Source organism: Mchenga conophoros, linkage group LG12, assembly GCF_057382185.1.
Source record: "Mchenga conophoros isolate Kocher_MC1m ecotype Shallow Benthic linkage group LG12, M_conophoros_male_GT1.1, whole genome shotgun sequence".
In the NCBI taxonomy this organism is placed as follows: domain Eukaryota; kingdom Metazoa; phylum Chordata; class Actinopteri; order Cichliformes; family Cichlidae; genus Mchenga; species Mchenga conophoros.
The window spans coordinates 5,938,190-5,955,426 of NC_140537.1; the positions used below are offsets into that span (position 1 = coordinate 5,938,190).

At 42.4% G+C, this 17,237-nt stretch overlaps 1 protein-coding gene and 1 pseudogene across 2 annotated transcripts in view; one reads left to right on the forward strand and one right to left on the reverse strand.

The window, feature by feature from the left end:
* The window catches only part of npffr1l2 (neuropeptide FF receptor 1 like 2), a 32,841-nt gene that overhangs the window by 12,360 nt on the left and 3,244 nt on the right, over positions 1–17,237 (forward strand). The gene's annotated exons all lie outside the window — the stretch shown is intronic.
* On the reverse strand, positions 7,463–16,660 carry LOC146561986 (uncharacterized; annotated as a pseudogene). Its single transcript, XR_014894596.1, has 2 exons — positions 16,478–16,660; positions 7,463–10,369 (listed from the first exon to the last, which is right to left on the reverse strand). The product of XR_014894596.1 is annotated as an uncharacterized LOC146561986 (transcript).

Consider the following 17,237-nt stretch of genomic DNA (forward strand, 5'->3'; position numbering starts at 1 on the left):
TTGTAAACTATTAAACAGAATGTTTTTGTTATATTTACAACATCAATGTGTGATTATAATCAAATTTATTTGTTAAAACTACAAATATTGGGAACAAAAACAGTGAAATACTTTAATACTCATAACAAAACAATTATGTTAATTTGACATGCAAATATTGTATAGTTTTAGTCAGTTGTTTTTAAAAATACACGAATTATATGTAAGTCACTTAACAAGTTTATACTGTAGGCCTGCAACGGACCTACTTTTAACATTATTCATGAAATTATGCAAATTCAGGTATATATGTCATTGTGAACTTGAGAGGTTACTTCTCTATTTATAGGTGTAACACCCGTCCCACGTTCTATTGAGAGGGGCCCTGGGTTCCTGTTGTTACTTTCCTATTGATACTCCCTTTTTAATGCTTATGGTATTAAATATGCAATAAAACTACACTATATCGAAATAAATTACACACAAGCAGGTTAATTATAAAGTTAACTCCACTTTAGTGAATGCTTAATTAACAACACAAAAGAAAATAAGTAAAATCAATAAAGTTTGTTAAACAATGGTAAGGTATCTACCTCAACAGAAACAAAATAATCAAATAATATTGTGGGCCCACACGCACTCACACCAAACACACACACACACACCTCAAGTGCTACAGTCTTTCTGCTAGCAAACCCCTCGTTACAGGCCTGAGTCGTGGCTCGGGTGCGTTGGGACCTAAAACAATATGGTCGCTTCACTTGTTGCCAAGCAGTAAAAATAAAAGCACGTGCAAACAACAGTACTCACACCTCCAAGCAGTTCAAGGGGATAGCGGGGAAACTGGTTCACGGCTACCAGCAGGCCGCGGCAGCAGCACTCACAGTCGTCCTTTCCACGTGCTCCCACGTGAACACATAACTTCAGCACACCAGCAGAAGGGACCTCTCTGACACGCCAGCAAGACGTCCGTCTCCTCCTCTCACAGTAGGGTACAACAGTTCTCGACTCCAGTTAACTATCCGTCAACCCGAAAATACGTCGGTCGCCCTTCTATGAACTCTGCGTTCACTCGACACTGTTCAGCTCTCGTCTCTCTCGCTTCCTGCAGAGTGCACATGGCTCCCCACTTACTCCCACCCCTCTATCTGAGACTACTTCAGGGTTCACTGGAGCTGTAGTACATATCAATACCATATCAAAAATAATGACATAAACCTCAAAATACAAATAAGAAGGTTGTGCATTTAACTGACACATCACATACTTTGCAGGCATTTGTATACATTCTTGAACACATTAAACATTTGCAATTAACTATCAATATTAATGAACAAATTGAAATAATGAGCTACTTATATAGCCAGGGCTACATAGGCTATATAAAGATATACAATTATAATGACATTGTCGGTTTTCTAATCATTCAGGCTATTTGCAGTCTATTGTAGAGTAACCTATAAGAAATTATTATCGATAGCCTAAGTAACACTTCTGCTCAGTCATAATCCTTGTATTCTTTATGTTTCTTTTAATTGTAATTTGATACTTAGACTAGACTACTGTTTTTGGGTTAGTTTAGCAATGTATCATATCACAGGCTAAACAACCTAACAGTGCCTCCCATAGGATGTGTCATGGCTACTGGACAGACTCACGCACAGACAGCTCTTTCTTTGAGAACAAAAGGAGATTATTTATTTACAACAGGGATCACCTCAGTGCTATATATATGTACAGTGAGTTGGGATGGGGGGGGGGGTCCAGGGAGAGAAGGGGGGGGGGGGGAATCCAGACACGCTTCCTCTTCCCCACAGTCACCTCCACAGCTCCTCTGCACACACGCACTCCTCTTCAGCCGCACTTGCTCCAAAACTCCACACACGCTGCCACACCCGGGCAGGTCCCGTGATTTGGTCCAGGAGAGGGATATCTACACACAGAATTTCAACGTTAGTTCCACAGCAAAATACACACAGGGGATTCTTTTGATAATGCCGAGAGCACGAACTCAGGAGGCTCAACGTTCCAGTGGTGAGTTGCTCTGTGCCACTGCCTTAAATAGCAGCTGGGGAAATCAGCCAGATCAGCAGCAGGTGGAGACAATCACACAGGTGCCTGGGCCAAGAGCGAGAGCCCGTAACGAGCTCCACCCAGGCAGAGAGGAGGAGAGACAAAGAAAACAAAAACAAAAAAGAACAACAACAACAAAACCTGTAGCCAGCGTGAGCCAGCCAGAGAGACATGGGGACCGTGACAGGATGTCTATGGTGCCTTCTCTCCACAGAGCTGTAGGCTACTGTAGGCTACTAGTAATGTGTGGATCGATACTAAAATATCGATTCCTCCGATACCAGTCATTTATGTTCTAGAATCAATTCTTACATTAAAATATCGATATTTTAGTAATTTAGGGTAAATTTGTAGTTTATAATTAACAGGAACATAGTGGAAGGAAACTATAACATTGTCTGCATTCGAAGGAACTACTTCCTCTTCCGCCTTTCATAGTCATGTGCGAAATACGGCTGTATAAATGTGTCGCAGCCCCTTGGTGTGCGCACTCACAACAATGGCTGAGCGTAAATGGAGTCATGTGCGGAAGTATTTTACATCCACAAACAGCCGAGACGTGGTTTGCGATACATGTGGCAAAAAAGCGAGGGGTTGTGGCAACACCACTAACCTTGCCAAACACCTCAGAGTAAATCATATCACAGAATATGATGAGCTTATGCTGAGGCGAACTGAAAAGGAGGAGTGGACAGGTGCTGCTAGGGCGAGAAAGACGTCTCTCACAGAGTCCTTGCATGGCCTGGAAAACAAAATCTGGAAATGAAATCAAACTTCACACTTGTAAACAATTGTATCATAAAAGTAATAAGCATTCAACATCAGCAAGACAAGTGTCATGTGCAGGTTTTCTCAAATCAGTAAACTACAATTATTACCATAATTTGCCTCAGACATGGATCATCCCATGTACTCAGTCAACATTAATGTAATCGGTGACTTCCCTTAAGCAAAGTCACTCCACTCATATATTACTATGGGCTCAAAAGTGGCCAGCTAATGAGCCCATATTCAACTATTCCATAAACACTGCATCTCGTATTTGTTTTTCTCATGTCACTTGTCCACTTCTGCTGAATCTTCTACATGCATTCTTAGAAAAACAAACATTAGCAATACACATTGACTGTGGTCAGACGGTGGTCAGACACAGGTCAGACGCAAGTCGACAGGTTCCAGAGGTGCCATAAAAAGACCATAAAGTTAGCCATCCATAGCTGTGGAAAGAAGGTTATTCACATCATCAAAGTAACCTTCACATTTTCCCAAAAACACAGTGTAACAGCATCACCACTCATAACCTGTAAACACAGTTTTCTTCACACATAAACCCAGAAATCCTGTAGTAGGAAAAAACATCAACCAGTTGTCCTGGTATAAATCGCATCATCAATTCACATGAAGAACTGTCATGCTGTAGAAAAGAAATGCAAATGTTAGCGCTGCGCAGGGGTGTACACACTTTCTCACAGTGATCTCTATGAGCAACACAAGGTAGTGAATAACACCCCTGGTAGATGCACAGACACAGAAAGTGGCATTTAAAAGGTTAAATCATCACGCAACCTCGAATATGGCTGTCATCTTTCTGCTCCTGTAAAAGGAAACACACATAAATTCATCTGCACCTTTGTTGAGCTCTATAATATCCTATACCGAACTGGAGATTGTTATTCATGCTTTTATCTCATCACGACTGGACTATTGCAATTCCCTGTTTATTTGTTTAAACAAAGGTTCTTTGGAGCGTCTGCAGATCGTTCAGAATGCTGCAGCAAGACTTTTGACGAAAGCTTCTAAATATTCACATATAACACCGTTGCTTATGCAGTTACATTGGCTTCCTGTCGAATTTAGAGTCCATTTTAAGATTTTGGTTTTAACTTTTAAGGCTCTTCAACAACAAGCACCACCATATATTATTGAACTTTTAAAGCCCTATGCCCCTAGTAGGTCTCTGAGGTCGAGTAGTCAGGGCCTACTTGTCATTCAGTATACGAGACTGAAAACTAGGGGTGATAGAGCTTTTGCTACTGTGGCCGCCAGACTGTGGAATTCCCTTCCTCAGGACTTACGATCCGCTGATTCATTGATTACTTTTAAAAAACAGCTAAAAACACATCTTTTTAAAATTGCTTTTTGCTAACTTTGTTTGTATCTTGTTTTTTTTTTTTTTTTTTTATAATCTGTTATATATAGCATGGTTTATCATACCATCATACTAATTGGCAGGCTCAACTTCACAACAAAAGAAAAATCATCAGCTAGATTCACTCCAAACCAACCACCAGCTGCACAACACACAACATAACCCTAATGTCTTATTAGCTATGAGTTTAATGCCCAGGTCTGTGCTCTTCACTCATTTAGGCCACACACCCATTTTATTCAGTTTTCCTTTTTCCCTTCATCATAAAACATGTGACATGCTGTCATGCACTTCACAAAAGAAGTTTGTTCTGACGTATTCAGAGTTATGTATCTAGGTACAGGATTCACTCGCACATCAAAACAGGAAACTCAGTGTTTTAGAGTCTCCACTCAACACACAACAAACTCCAACACATCCCATTCACTCGTGCTAGAATTCAGTCACCTTTCATTAATCTAAGAACGATCAACTAATTTGCATATCAGCTATTAACCCACTAGGATGACAGGACAACAGAAAAGCATGTTCAAAATAGTATCACAAAAGACAATTTCCCTCATACAGTAAATTACTTGTGCTGCATCAATCAAGCAGGAAGCTCCTCCCAATTTACTATATTAACAACTAAATTTATTATCTGATCACTGGTTGGTCAAACCAGAATCTTTTTTCCCCACAAAAGTTAAACTGTTGTCCTGCAACCTAGAGAGTCAATTTTTTGCGTTGGACAAATTCAGCATTTGATAACAAGTGTCTGCTAAATTGACACTATTTTAACACTGATGAGAGATAACAAGCTGATCTTCATTGCATGTGTGTTTGTGTTATTAGGCAGGTTTAATCAATGTCTGTGGAGCTGCATCTCCAGCAGAGCATGTTCTTAAAGCTGCCTTTCCTACACATTTCTCTGCTATTATTTGATCATTTCTTAACTAATGTGCTATGAGTCCACTGGTCTTTGCATCACACGAGGTGACTTGGACAAGATGATAAACAGACTCACATGCTTAAGATGTTGTCTAATCTTCATGAGTTCTCTTGTGTTTGGAAGTGTTAGTAGGGTTAATGCATGTTCTGCTTGTGTGTGTGATTTTGTATATGTTTCTATTTTTGCAGTGTTTCAGACCCCTTCACAATTTTCCAACTTAAGCAGTCAGTTTTCTTTTCCCCAGGTAACCCAAATTTTGATTTCCCACATTAAATAATTCCTATGTGTTCTCACCTAGTCTTCTCACTCTGTTGTCCTCTCCCACTTCAACAGTCCAACAGCCGGCAGTTCTCCTTCAGCTTTGTCCTGTGTTCCACTGTCTCTTCTTGCCATTTTACTCCAAAGGTGGCAAATGTCAAACTCCAACAGTCTCCTCAGTTCTCCTCAAAAGTTTTCTTCACATGCATAGTGAATTTGCAGCTTGTTGTAAACACAGTGCCATTCATCCGATCAGGCAGGATGATGGGTTTGCTCTTCTTCTCCGATGCTGTTTGTCCACACTGCTGCTGCTTGCTGGGACTCTTTGCTCAGGACTTTGCTGCTGTCTCTTTATCTGCCATGTTATTGCTCTTTGGAGCTGCATTCCTTGTCTTCAGGGAGGAGTGAGAGCTCGCTTGTTAGGTTGAGAGACACATGGTGCTGTAAATAAATTAGCCAGAAACTTGGCCTGAATGTTTCCGATGATGTTAAACTATAACTTTCTTCTGACCGCTGCATGTGGAAAATTGATTCAGGTCTGCTTTGCACCTGAAAGTGACAAACTAAGACATTTTTATTATTATCATCACTGCTTAATCAACACACATCTCTCTCTCTGTTTTTGTGAACAGTCCTTTCTTAAAAGCAGAAAATGAAATTGTAGTTGTTTTTGGCTGATCAACACAAAACCTTTTTCCTATGATTTTTTTTTCATCTACAATATAAATTCTTTCTCTTTTGCACTCTTTTTTTTTCTTCTTTACAATAGCTGGTGACCTGCAGAATCACCGCTCTCACAATCAGAGGCAATTACTTTTACACAGCGCACAAAGACACTGTGATGTCAGACACATTCACACTCACTTTTTCATCTGCATAAATAAATCATATGGCTGATGTTATGTGCCATGGTGATCCATATGTATGATCACAAGTTTATTTAATTATTTTTAACCCAACAAAACAAATAAACAGAAACATGATGCTGATGCTATGAACACTCCACACACATGAGTCAAGATGCAGGAAAACTGCTCACGGAAACGCTGCACACTCAAGTTATCATAGTTATCATAGTTCTGTTTCCCTCTCTTTGAGGAGTTCTCAGCCAGCTCTCGATCTGATAATGTGTAGCTTGCTCATCAGCTCAGTGGTCAAGATGTGACCCTGTGAAGACTCCCCAAAGCTGGTGCCAGGAGTCTAGCGGGTCCATCTGAACAAAAGGCAACTGTTGTGAACAATGTTGCTGGTAACAAGAAAATAGATCATTTCCAATTAATATTTTATATTACAGAATAAAATGAGCCAACTTTCAATAAAGCAAAACAAAATACATTTTATCACTAAACCTATGTAAAATATGGCTTTATATCCTCTCCACAGTCACCTGAGCCATCCCAGTCTCTGCCATTTGTTATTGGAAACCAGCTGATCTTATAGGATATCTTGCAACATTTTGGTAGTACATTAAAGACAGTTAGCTGAATGTACCGTATTTTTCGGACCATAAGGCGCACCAGATTATAAGGCGCATTAAGCGAAACAAAACAGTCAGAAAGGTCAAACTTTACTTAATTCATTCTTCTTGCTTCCCCCACTTCAGAAGTTTGATTCATTAATGTTGAATTCTCTGGCAGCTGCTCTATTCCCTTGCTGTTGCAGTATATTAATGACTAACCTCGTATTGTGGATGGATTATCTCAGTTGTTCTCCTGACTGAAGTTTGGTCTGTTTACAGCATCCTGCCATATGTTTGCATTTGTCTCTAACCATCGGGAACCCTCACGTTAACTTTTATCGAGTGCTAAAAGTTAGCATTCATCCTCAGTTTTGGACCCAGATTACTCTGCGAGGCTCCCGACAACAGTAGCCAAATTATAAGGTGCACTGTCAATTTTTGAGAAAACTAAAGGATTTTAAGCGCGCCTTATAGTGTGGAAAATACGGTAGCATTAAGGAGTTATTTAAATATGCCTTTCAGTAGTTTTCAATGACTTAGTCAGGGGATAGAATGATAGTGATCCAAATATCATTACCTTTAACTGCTGTGACTTTCCCCCTGTTGGGGGAAAACTCTGTAAAAAAACCCAGGAGAAATAAAGACACAATGAGACAAAGTTACTTTCTTTATCAAACGTGTACACGGGTGAGCTGCGAAGAACAACTCACACCATGCACAGTGGCTTGGTAATTTTTATAGGCACAGAGCACAGAGACAGTGAGAACAGGATAACAAATAATAAACAGATAAAATAAAACAACTCCATATATGGTGCTAGTCTCGTCAGCAGAGAGCTAGGGAAGATAAAACAATCTAAAACAATATGTCCCAGAAACAAGATGTGTTTGCTGGGAAAGTCTAAAAAGATAATTCTAAACTAATCTAACCATAGGCAGAGGGCAGACAAAAGGCATCTTTGTACATTTAAAAGAAGGTAAAGAAACATAGAATCATTTTTCCTGTAACATTCCCTCCTGTTTTAACTTATTTTAAATGTATACAACAATTGTCTGTGAAGGTTATTTATTAAGTATCTTAAGCAATTTTTTAATTTTCAAAATGTCAGCATAGCAGAAATGGAAGTCATTTGGTCTAAAGAATAAAACAAAAGAAAATAATAAAAAGAAAAACATAGTAAATGAAAATCATAGTAAATGAAATAACAAGTGGAATAAACAAGAAAAAATAATAAAACTAAAACTACAAAAAATAAAGGATAAAAACCTTATATTTTAAAACGAAAACTACAAAAAATAAAAGGATGAAAACTAAAATGAAAACTTTGTATTTAAAAATGATGAAAACCTAATATGTAAAATGAAAACTTCAAAAAATACAAGGATGAAAACCTTATATTTAAAAAGATGCAAACCTTAAATTGAAAACTTTATATGTAAAATGATGAAAACTTCATATTTAAAATGAAAACTTCAAAAAATAAAAGAATGAGAACTTCAAAAAATAAAAGGATGAAAACTTTATATTTAAAATGAAAAACTTTATGTTTAAAACTGAAAACTTCAAAAAATAAAAGGATGAAAACCTGCATAACCTACTAATGTTTTAATCAGTGCGTGATCACTTGACAAGTCATTTTTAATCACCACGTCATTCATTAGCAGTTATTACAAGTTCTCCTCTAACAGAATTGCAACGGGATGCTGGTCTTCTTCAGGCACGGCAACATAAGCAGTCATTGTAGTTGTTATCATCTTTGAAATCATTACTCTTAGGCATGGCAACACACACAACACTAATATGAGCAGTGCTATCATGATGAGACCTAGAAGGAAAAATGGCTTTGCTACAGCAGCCAGCCATGAACCGCTGAACAGCCAGTCCAGCCAGCCTTGTGCTGTAGCTGCTCCAGGTGTGTGGTCAGTGACATATTTTTGCAGAGCGGTCAAATTCTGCAAAGCGTCATAAATGTCTCCTCCATTTTCGTATCCATCAGGGATAAAAGTGCAACATGTTTCCCCGATCAGCTTGCAAACTCCTCCTTGTGATGCTGTTAGCAGGTCTAGTGTCAGTCTGTTCTGCAGCACCATCGTTCTGATGGCCTGCTGTTCTCCTGCTAAGGCGGTTCCCAGGGTCTTGGTCAAGTTGATGTGTCGTAGCAGAGCATATCGGTTGATTTCCACATGATCCCGCACCTCGGCAACTCCAATGCCGGGGATCAAGCTCTGTAAGAATTTCACTCCTCCTCCCCAGATGCGAAACTCTCCCGGCACTCCAGTGTCCACTGTAATGCCGAAAGAATTGGGTGAGGCGATGTCCACTTCACGTCTCTGTCGGCTGCTTGGGTGATGTGCAACACTTTGCATGAAGAAGACGTGATCTGATAATTGCACCAGGGCGCACAGACCCCCCCCAACCTTCAGGGAGTGACAGATAAGCCTTATTGCCACATAGGAAGTACCAGTCAGCCAAAACTCTGGTTCCTCTACTGCTGGGTGCCGTCCGTGCACATCCTGTCTGGTACTGAGTCTTTGTTTGTAGTGGCATTCGGTAGCTGTAGTCGGAGCGACAGTTGAGGCTCATCAGCGTCGTGTTACTGGCACAGGTGGCGTTGATTGAACAGGCCATACACTTCCTCTCGTTCCTTGGTGGGCAGAAAGTGTATATGTACTTACATAGGTGAGTAGGCAGCTCCCCCACTGCCCGCGATCCATTGTTCATCACACATACTGGCAGTTGTGATGCGTTCAGTTTGTTCAGTAGAATTACATCAGGCAGCGGGTCTGAGACTTGGGGCCAGGTCAGTAGGTAGGTCTGTCCGGAACAGTTCACATTTGTGGGTGATGATGACCTCCAGGTTGCTTTCGCTGGGATGCTGTAGTTGGCTTTGGACCAAAGAGTACCGTAGCCTGGATGTGTTGCCAGGCCCAACAGGCACCAACTGCGATCTTCAGGTATGCTGTACGGCCACAGGCCAGACGTCTGTGAGGATAGGGGCATATGGGTACATGCATAGCAGTCAGTTTTGTTATTCAAGTGAGCTGTAGTGTTCATAAACTGCCACCAGAAGTTAGTGGCGTAGCCATGGGGAAACTTGGTGTACTTTCCTTTGTCATACAGTGTCTGCCTTTTCTCCATATAGCGTGACTTGTTGTCCCTCACGGAAGCAAAGGTGAGGAGCCCGGCCATGGTCAGGGCCGCTGCAGTTGTTAAGAGCCACCACCTCATGACGACGGGACACACCCTCCTGTCGCGAGTAGACCCCCCGGCCAGGAAAGCTGACCCCTCCACCGGGCGAGATCACAACAAGTGGGCAAGCCTGCCGTCAGCTGTGTTTAGATGGCTTCACTGACTCGCCTGCAGTGACTCTGATGGATCCAGGATGGTCGTTCCGCAATTTTGCAAGCGGTCGGTGTAGTGAGGAGGACTTGGTATGGCCCCTCCCACCTGGGTGTGCTCCAGTTTTTCCTTTGGAGCACCTTGATCAGAACCCAGTCACCGGGCTTTAGTCTGCAAGACACTGGAGAAACATCATCAGGTTGTTGATTATGTACAATGATCTCTTTGTTTTCTAACAGCTTAGACATCCATTCTGCTAATGTGTTTTCTCTGATTGCTTTGTCTATTGGTTGACTGGTAATAGGCAGTGGAAACGGCCTGCCATGAATGATTTCAAATGGAGTTAGTTTATGGGAGCCTTGTGTTAAGCGCATCCACATCTTCACTAAACCCAAACATTCAGGCCACGGCCTTCCTGTTTCTGCCATGCATTTCCTGAGCCTTTGTTTTATAGTGCCGTTAGTTCTCTCTACAAGGCCTGCGCTCTGAGGGTGATAAGCACAGTGGTGTTTTATGCTGAAACCGAGTGCTTCAGAGACCTTAGTGATGACATCATTTACAAAATGAGTGCCGTTGTCTGATCGTATCAAAGCTGGAATGCCATATGTGGGTATGAAGTGATTGCACAGGCACTTTGCTACTGAAATTGCATCTGCCCTTTTCACTGGATAGATTTCCGGCCACTTTGAGAACACGTCTATAACCACTAGGGCGTATTTTGACCCTTGACATTCGCTTAGTTCAATAAAATCCATATGAATTGTGTGAAAAGGATGAGGCGGAGTTGGAAAACGGCCTCTTCTTGGTCGCAGGTTACCCTGAGCATTATATTTTTGACACGTCATGCACGTTCTGACAAATTGTTTTGCTGAAGTTTCAAAATTTACAGTGTAGAAATGAGAGTTGACAATACAGGTCATTCCCCCCGATGACAAATGCGTACAGCCATGAGTCACTAATGCCGCCATCTTGTGGAGCGATTTTCGGCAACACTGGCTTGCCATAACACATCATTAAATCGTTTGTCAGAACTGCACCGTGTTTTAGCCATTTTGCCTGCTCTGCTGTGCTTGCTGCTTTTTGTTCACTTTGCAACACATCCAGTGGAATCTGATGCGTGTTTACTGCCATCAATGTCATGTTTGTCTTTTGTGCCGCCTGTTTTGCGGCACTGTCAGCAAAATTGTTGCCTGTAGTAATAAAAGAGCCATCAGTTTTGTGTGCTGCACATTTACACAATGCGAGTTGTGGTAAATTTATTACAGTCAGCAGGCGTTGTAAGAGGCTGCCATGCTGGACTGGTTTACCGGTTGATGTAATCATTCCTCTGTTTTGCCAGAGCTTTGCAAAATGATGCACAGCAGAGAAAACATACTGGCTGTCTGTATAAACGTTTATTTGTTTATCTTTGTGTATTTCACATGCACGAATAACAGCTATCAGCTCAGCGCTCTGTGCAGAATATGAAGAAGAAAGTGTTTTCGCTTCTATTATTCTACTATCTGTGGTTACTGCGTAACCTACACAATTTCGGCCTGTGTTGTCTTTAGAGGCCGATCCGTCCACAAAGACATCAGTAAAACCAGCTTGTGGCTCAGCATGGATGTCAGGGCGGGGTTTGGTGTCTTTGTCTAATTCTGCATGGCAGTTGTGCACATCTCCATCAGCTGGTGTGCTCACTAGAGTCCCTGGATTCAGTGTGCCACATTTTTCCAGTGTGATGTGAGACTGTGATAGTAAAATGCCTACATACGATAGCTGTCTGGCATGAGTCAGGTAAGAGAGATTGGCTTGCAGCAGTATAGATGTGACAGCATGCGGGACCTTCACAACTAATTTGTGCCCTAAGACAATGTCTGCTGACTTCTTTACTGCTTCTGTGGCTGCTGCACAGCTTTGGACGCAAGTCGGCAGACCCGAAACTACAGCGTCTAACTTACACGAGTAGAATGCTAAAGGGCGCTGTTTGTCACCAAAAGCCTGTGTCAGAACTGCCTTCATGTAGCCGGCCCCCCCATCAACATGCAGCACGAAAGGCTTGTCATAATCAGGCAGGGCCAGGACTACATTTGTTTGTAAAGCCACCTTTAGGTTAGTAAATGCTGTGTCTGCCTCTACCGTCCACGTTATTGTGTCGCGCAAAGCGAGGTTTTTGCCATAAATCATGTCCTGGAGTGGCTGAACTGTTAGTGCATACTCTGGAATCCAAGCTCTACAGAAATTACACAAACCTAAAAAACTCATCATCTGTTGTTTTGTTTTAGGTTTGGGTGTGTTTTGCACTGCCAGCTTTCTGGTTCCCAGCAGTGTTTTGCCCTGGCCTGTGAGTGTGTGTCCGAGATATGTAACGTTATCACTCCACAGCTGCAGTTTGTGTTTTGAGACTTTGTGGCCCTGTTCAGCCAAATGCTGTAGCACAGCAAGTGTGTTGTCTTTGCACGCCTGCTGTGTGTGACCGGTTATTAAAATGTCATCTACATACAGCAAGTATTGACCTAGCTGTGGGAGCTTACAGCTAGACATTGACTTCTTCAGTGCTTCTGCATAGAGGGTTGGGCTATTCTGGAAACCCTGGGGCAAACGAGTGTATGTGTACCTCTGACCCTCAAAGGTGAAGCCAAACAATGGCTGTGAGTCTGGATGTAGTGGAACTGAGAAAAAAGCGTTTGAAAGGTCGATTACTGAGAACCACTGTTCGGTGTGACCTGATTTAAAATAGTGTGTGGATTAGCAACCACAGGTGGGATTTGTTCAGTCACTTCGTTTATAGCTCTCAGGTCATGTACTAGACGGTATGCACCCGTGATAGCTTTTTTAACAGGAAAGATAGGAGTGTTACAGGTGGCTGACTTTGTTTTTATTAAAATTCCTGCCTTTTCCATGTCTGCTATCACTGGGCGAATGCCATGTCTAGCCTCAGTAGTGAGTGGGTATTGAGATATCAGTGGTCTGTGTTTTGAGAGAGGTTTTACTCTTACTTCATCTGCATTTTTTATAAGGCCTACATCAGCAGGGCCTGTAGACCAGAGAGTTTTAGGCAGCTGAGCTAGTGCTGCCTGATGTCATTCAGTTAATTGTGCATGTGTTTCAGCGGCATCGGCTAGGTGTACAGCGGGCCTGACTGCGACCAGCCAACCCAGTGTGTGTCGGAAACAACCCGTCCGGCGGCCTTGAAGCCAGCCTTCATGAGTGTCTTCCGTTTTTTCATAAGTGTCTGCTTCAACCCTGGCTAATACTTTTCCTAAATCCTTCCACTCTGAGTCAATGTTATGCGCTACAGACACGTGTGGCTTAGGCATGCGGTTCAAAGCCTTCACGGCTGCTGATTGGATTACTGAGCACACTGCATTTCCCGACTTTGTGACATACAGGTGTTGTAAAGTCAAACTCTGTTGCCCTAGCTTCCACACTTGCTGATCATAAAGTGGGTCTGGGCCTGGAGTTTGTTTAAATCTCAACGTGTTGTGATACTCGGTGGGTTTCTGAAAAGAGGATGTGGCGGGTGTATATTTGCGGGCCACATTGTGTAGTTTTGTGAGCTCTAGCAGTTCGAGAGTCCAGTAATAATGTGGGACACCGTGGCCTTGAGAGAGACACACGTTGCTGCTGTATGCCGTGTTAATGCTATCTGGCTCTGGTGTGTTGTCATTTAGCATGCATTCAGCAATCATGCCATTCTCTTCCGGTATCACGCCTATCTTGAGTTTTGTCAGAGCGTCTCTTCCTAGAAGGTTTACTGGGCATGACGGGTCATATATGCATTTAATGAAGCACCTGCGGCCACTTTCGGTATGCATTAGTTCTAAGGGGGCAGTTAGTTGTTGTACAGTGGTGTGGCCTGTGGCTGACTTCACAACTAATGTATCTTTTGAGTACTGTAAGTTCTTAGGTGCCTGCCTCAAAACCGTTTTACATGCTCCTGTGTCGCATAACATTTGGATTGGTTGCCCGTTCACATGGATTAGCAGCGTTGGTTTGTATTCTGACCCTAATAGCAATTGTTCTATGTTAAAAACTTCCCCTCCCTCATCAATGTTCATGTCTTGTGTGTTTTCTAGTCACATGTCATTGTTCTCCATAGATTCGCCACTGTTTTGCCTGTCATTGTTCCTCCTACTATTATGTGTCTGTGGCTTACTTCTGCACTCTCGTTCAAAGTGACCTCGTTTTCCACAGTTGAAACAGGCATTGTCTCTTTCATATCTGCTGTCTCTGTTTCTGTGTCTGCGGCCTTGCTGTCGATTACCTTGCTTCCCTTTCTGTCTCTGATAGCCTCCCGAAAATGCAAGGAAACCTGTCTCTGAATCTATGGTGAAGACGTCAGCCTTATTTTTCTGTTTGTGCACTTTTGTGGCGTGTTCAGCATGTAACAGGGCATCTGGCAGGTTGCCAGTGTTCATTGTGACCCAATGTTTCTCTACATGTGCTCTGATTGGTGGGAGCAGGCCATTTAGAAACGCATTTTTTAATTGCTGCTGGAATGGCGTTGCATCGCCATCGGCATAATCTAAACCTGAATGCTGCCTAAAAACTGGGCGCAGGCGGTCTAAAAAGTCTGATGCAGTTTCATTTTCTTTCTGTTTCACCTCTCCTATTTTATTGTAGTTTGGCTTGGGGGCCAGCTGTAGTTTCACACGTTCATAGAAATTATGTAGTTGGCCTTCTAATTCAGGGTCACCTGCACGCAGGGGTTGTGGTCCGTTGCCGACCACTAAAGAATCTAAAGGATTATTAATTGCCCCCCCAGTGAAAGAGCCTTTCACTGAGCCAAACTTCAAGCCTAAAAGATCTTGGAGTACCTGGTACATTTCATGACCGTTTAAATACCACTGAGTCCTAATTGCTTCAACTGCTCTCTTCCATGTGTCAAAACCGTCATGCAGGGGCGGGACATCTTTAAGAACATTTTTGCGATCCTCATGTGACCATGGTCTAAACACAAGAATTGTGGGGTGTGCGTCTTGATGCCCCATAGGTCCAATCGGCTGACCATATCTGGGGTTAGGTGAACTTATTAATGGAAATACTCCTGGGGGGCTTGGGGGGTCAGGCCATATTTCCCTGCCTACATGATCTTCCCCTATATCTGCTTCAGGTGCATGTGTTAATGACATTTTAGCTAAATCTGCCTGCACTGAACCGTAAGGGTTATTCACAGCTGCATCTTTGTCTGTTTGCTTGGGAGTTGATGCAGAGGCAGTAACATAGGGGGGAGGGGCTGCAGCCGTTGCTTCAGGCACCTCACAGCTTTGCTTTTGTTTTTTATTCTGTCTCTTTTCTCTATTCTCAGCACGTCTCTGTTGCTCTTTTTTCCATGCATCTAGGAAAGTTAATTCATTTGTGCGTTTTCCTTTCTTTCTAAGATTTGTGGTTGCACTTATTTCCTTTAATAAGCTATCTTTGAGCTGCGTTAAAGCTGCGGGGCTGCACGTACCCTCCCACCCAGGACATGACGTCTTTTTAGGATTACGCCATCTCCTTGCGCTGATTTTTCCTGCACCTGGATATTTATTTTCTATCCACTGTTCGTCATTAATGAACTTTTGTGTATACTGCCCATTATTGGCAAGAGGTTTAGAGGTTTTATTCCCCATTTTTCAATTTTTATTATTTAGTGTATCTTACTTATGTATTTATTTATTTATTTATTTATTTAGTTATTTATTTTTATTTATTTATTTATACACTGGCAATACAGCTGCTATCCACCTTCGCTGGTATGAGGAATGAGAGTGGTTGCTCACACGCCCTTCTACTTTCGGACTATTTCCAAAAGCGGTGTGAACTTTACGAGGCGGAACTCGACCGTTCTCCCAAACCACCAGCACTTCAGCGAACAGCAGTGAAAGAAAAACACAGTAGGAGCGGCTCAGTCTCTTATTGGACCGTGAAAAGTCAGCTTGCTCCGTTAGTTACAACAATACACACACATACATTCACATTCACACTTATTCGGAACCCTTATAATAAGGGGAGCTGCCAGTCTTTCTGTAGACGAGCTACTTATTCCCTTGACCCAGCTGGGGGAGCTACTCAGAGCTCCAAACCTAACCCACAAGAGTGGGGAGCTTCCAGTCGACGAGCTCCAAGCTACCAGCCGACGAGCTACTTTAAACCCACAGAAGTGGGGAGCTTCCAGTCGACGAGCTCCAAGCTACCAGCCGACGAGCTACTTTAAACCCACAGAAGTGGGGAGCTTCCAGTCGCGACGAGCTACTTTCGCTATTTTAAATTCCCTGAATTTAAAATACGATTTTACGCAAGATTGTGTCAGTGTGTCTGTATCTACCTGGTCAGTGTCGCCGGGTCTGGTCCACCTCGATCGGGCCCCACCACCGTGGGTCGCTTTCTAAGAACGTTGGCCAAGACTCGAATTTAACGCCCTTGGTCTTTGACCACACACCTAGTGTGTGGGCTGTCGACAGACGAGCAACGTGGACTGGTCACGGAGATGGGACACGATGGAGGCGCTCCGGCTCGAAGGACCAAGAAATGTTGGGGGAAAACTCTGTAAAAAAAACCCAGGAGAAATAAAGACACAATGAGACAAAGTTACTTTCTTTATCAAACGTGTACACGGGTGAGCTGCTAAGGACAACTCACACCATGCACAGTGGCTTGGTAATTTTTATAGGAAAGACAGTGAGAACAGGATAAGAAAATACAAAACAAATAAAATAAACAACTCCATATGTGGCGCTAGTCTCGTCAGCAGAGAGCTGGGAGAAGGCTGTGAGAGATAAAACAATCTAAAACAATATGTCCCAAAACAGTATGTCTTTGCTGAGAAAGTCTAAAAAGATAATTCTAAACTAATCTAACCATAGACAAAAGGGCATGCTTGCACATTTAAAAGAAGGTAAAGAAACATAGAAACATTTTTCCTGTAACACTTACAAAATCTTTTGTTTGTGTTTTCTTGTTTTTAGCACTTTGGGATTTTCAGCCTATAAGCTCTAATGATCATTCTTACACAAGGATTCTTAGCCACAGCAAGTTTCTGCAGGGAGAAAATGCCGCTTTGCTTGAACTCAGAAATTTCACCTGCT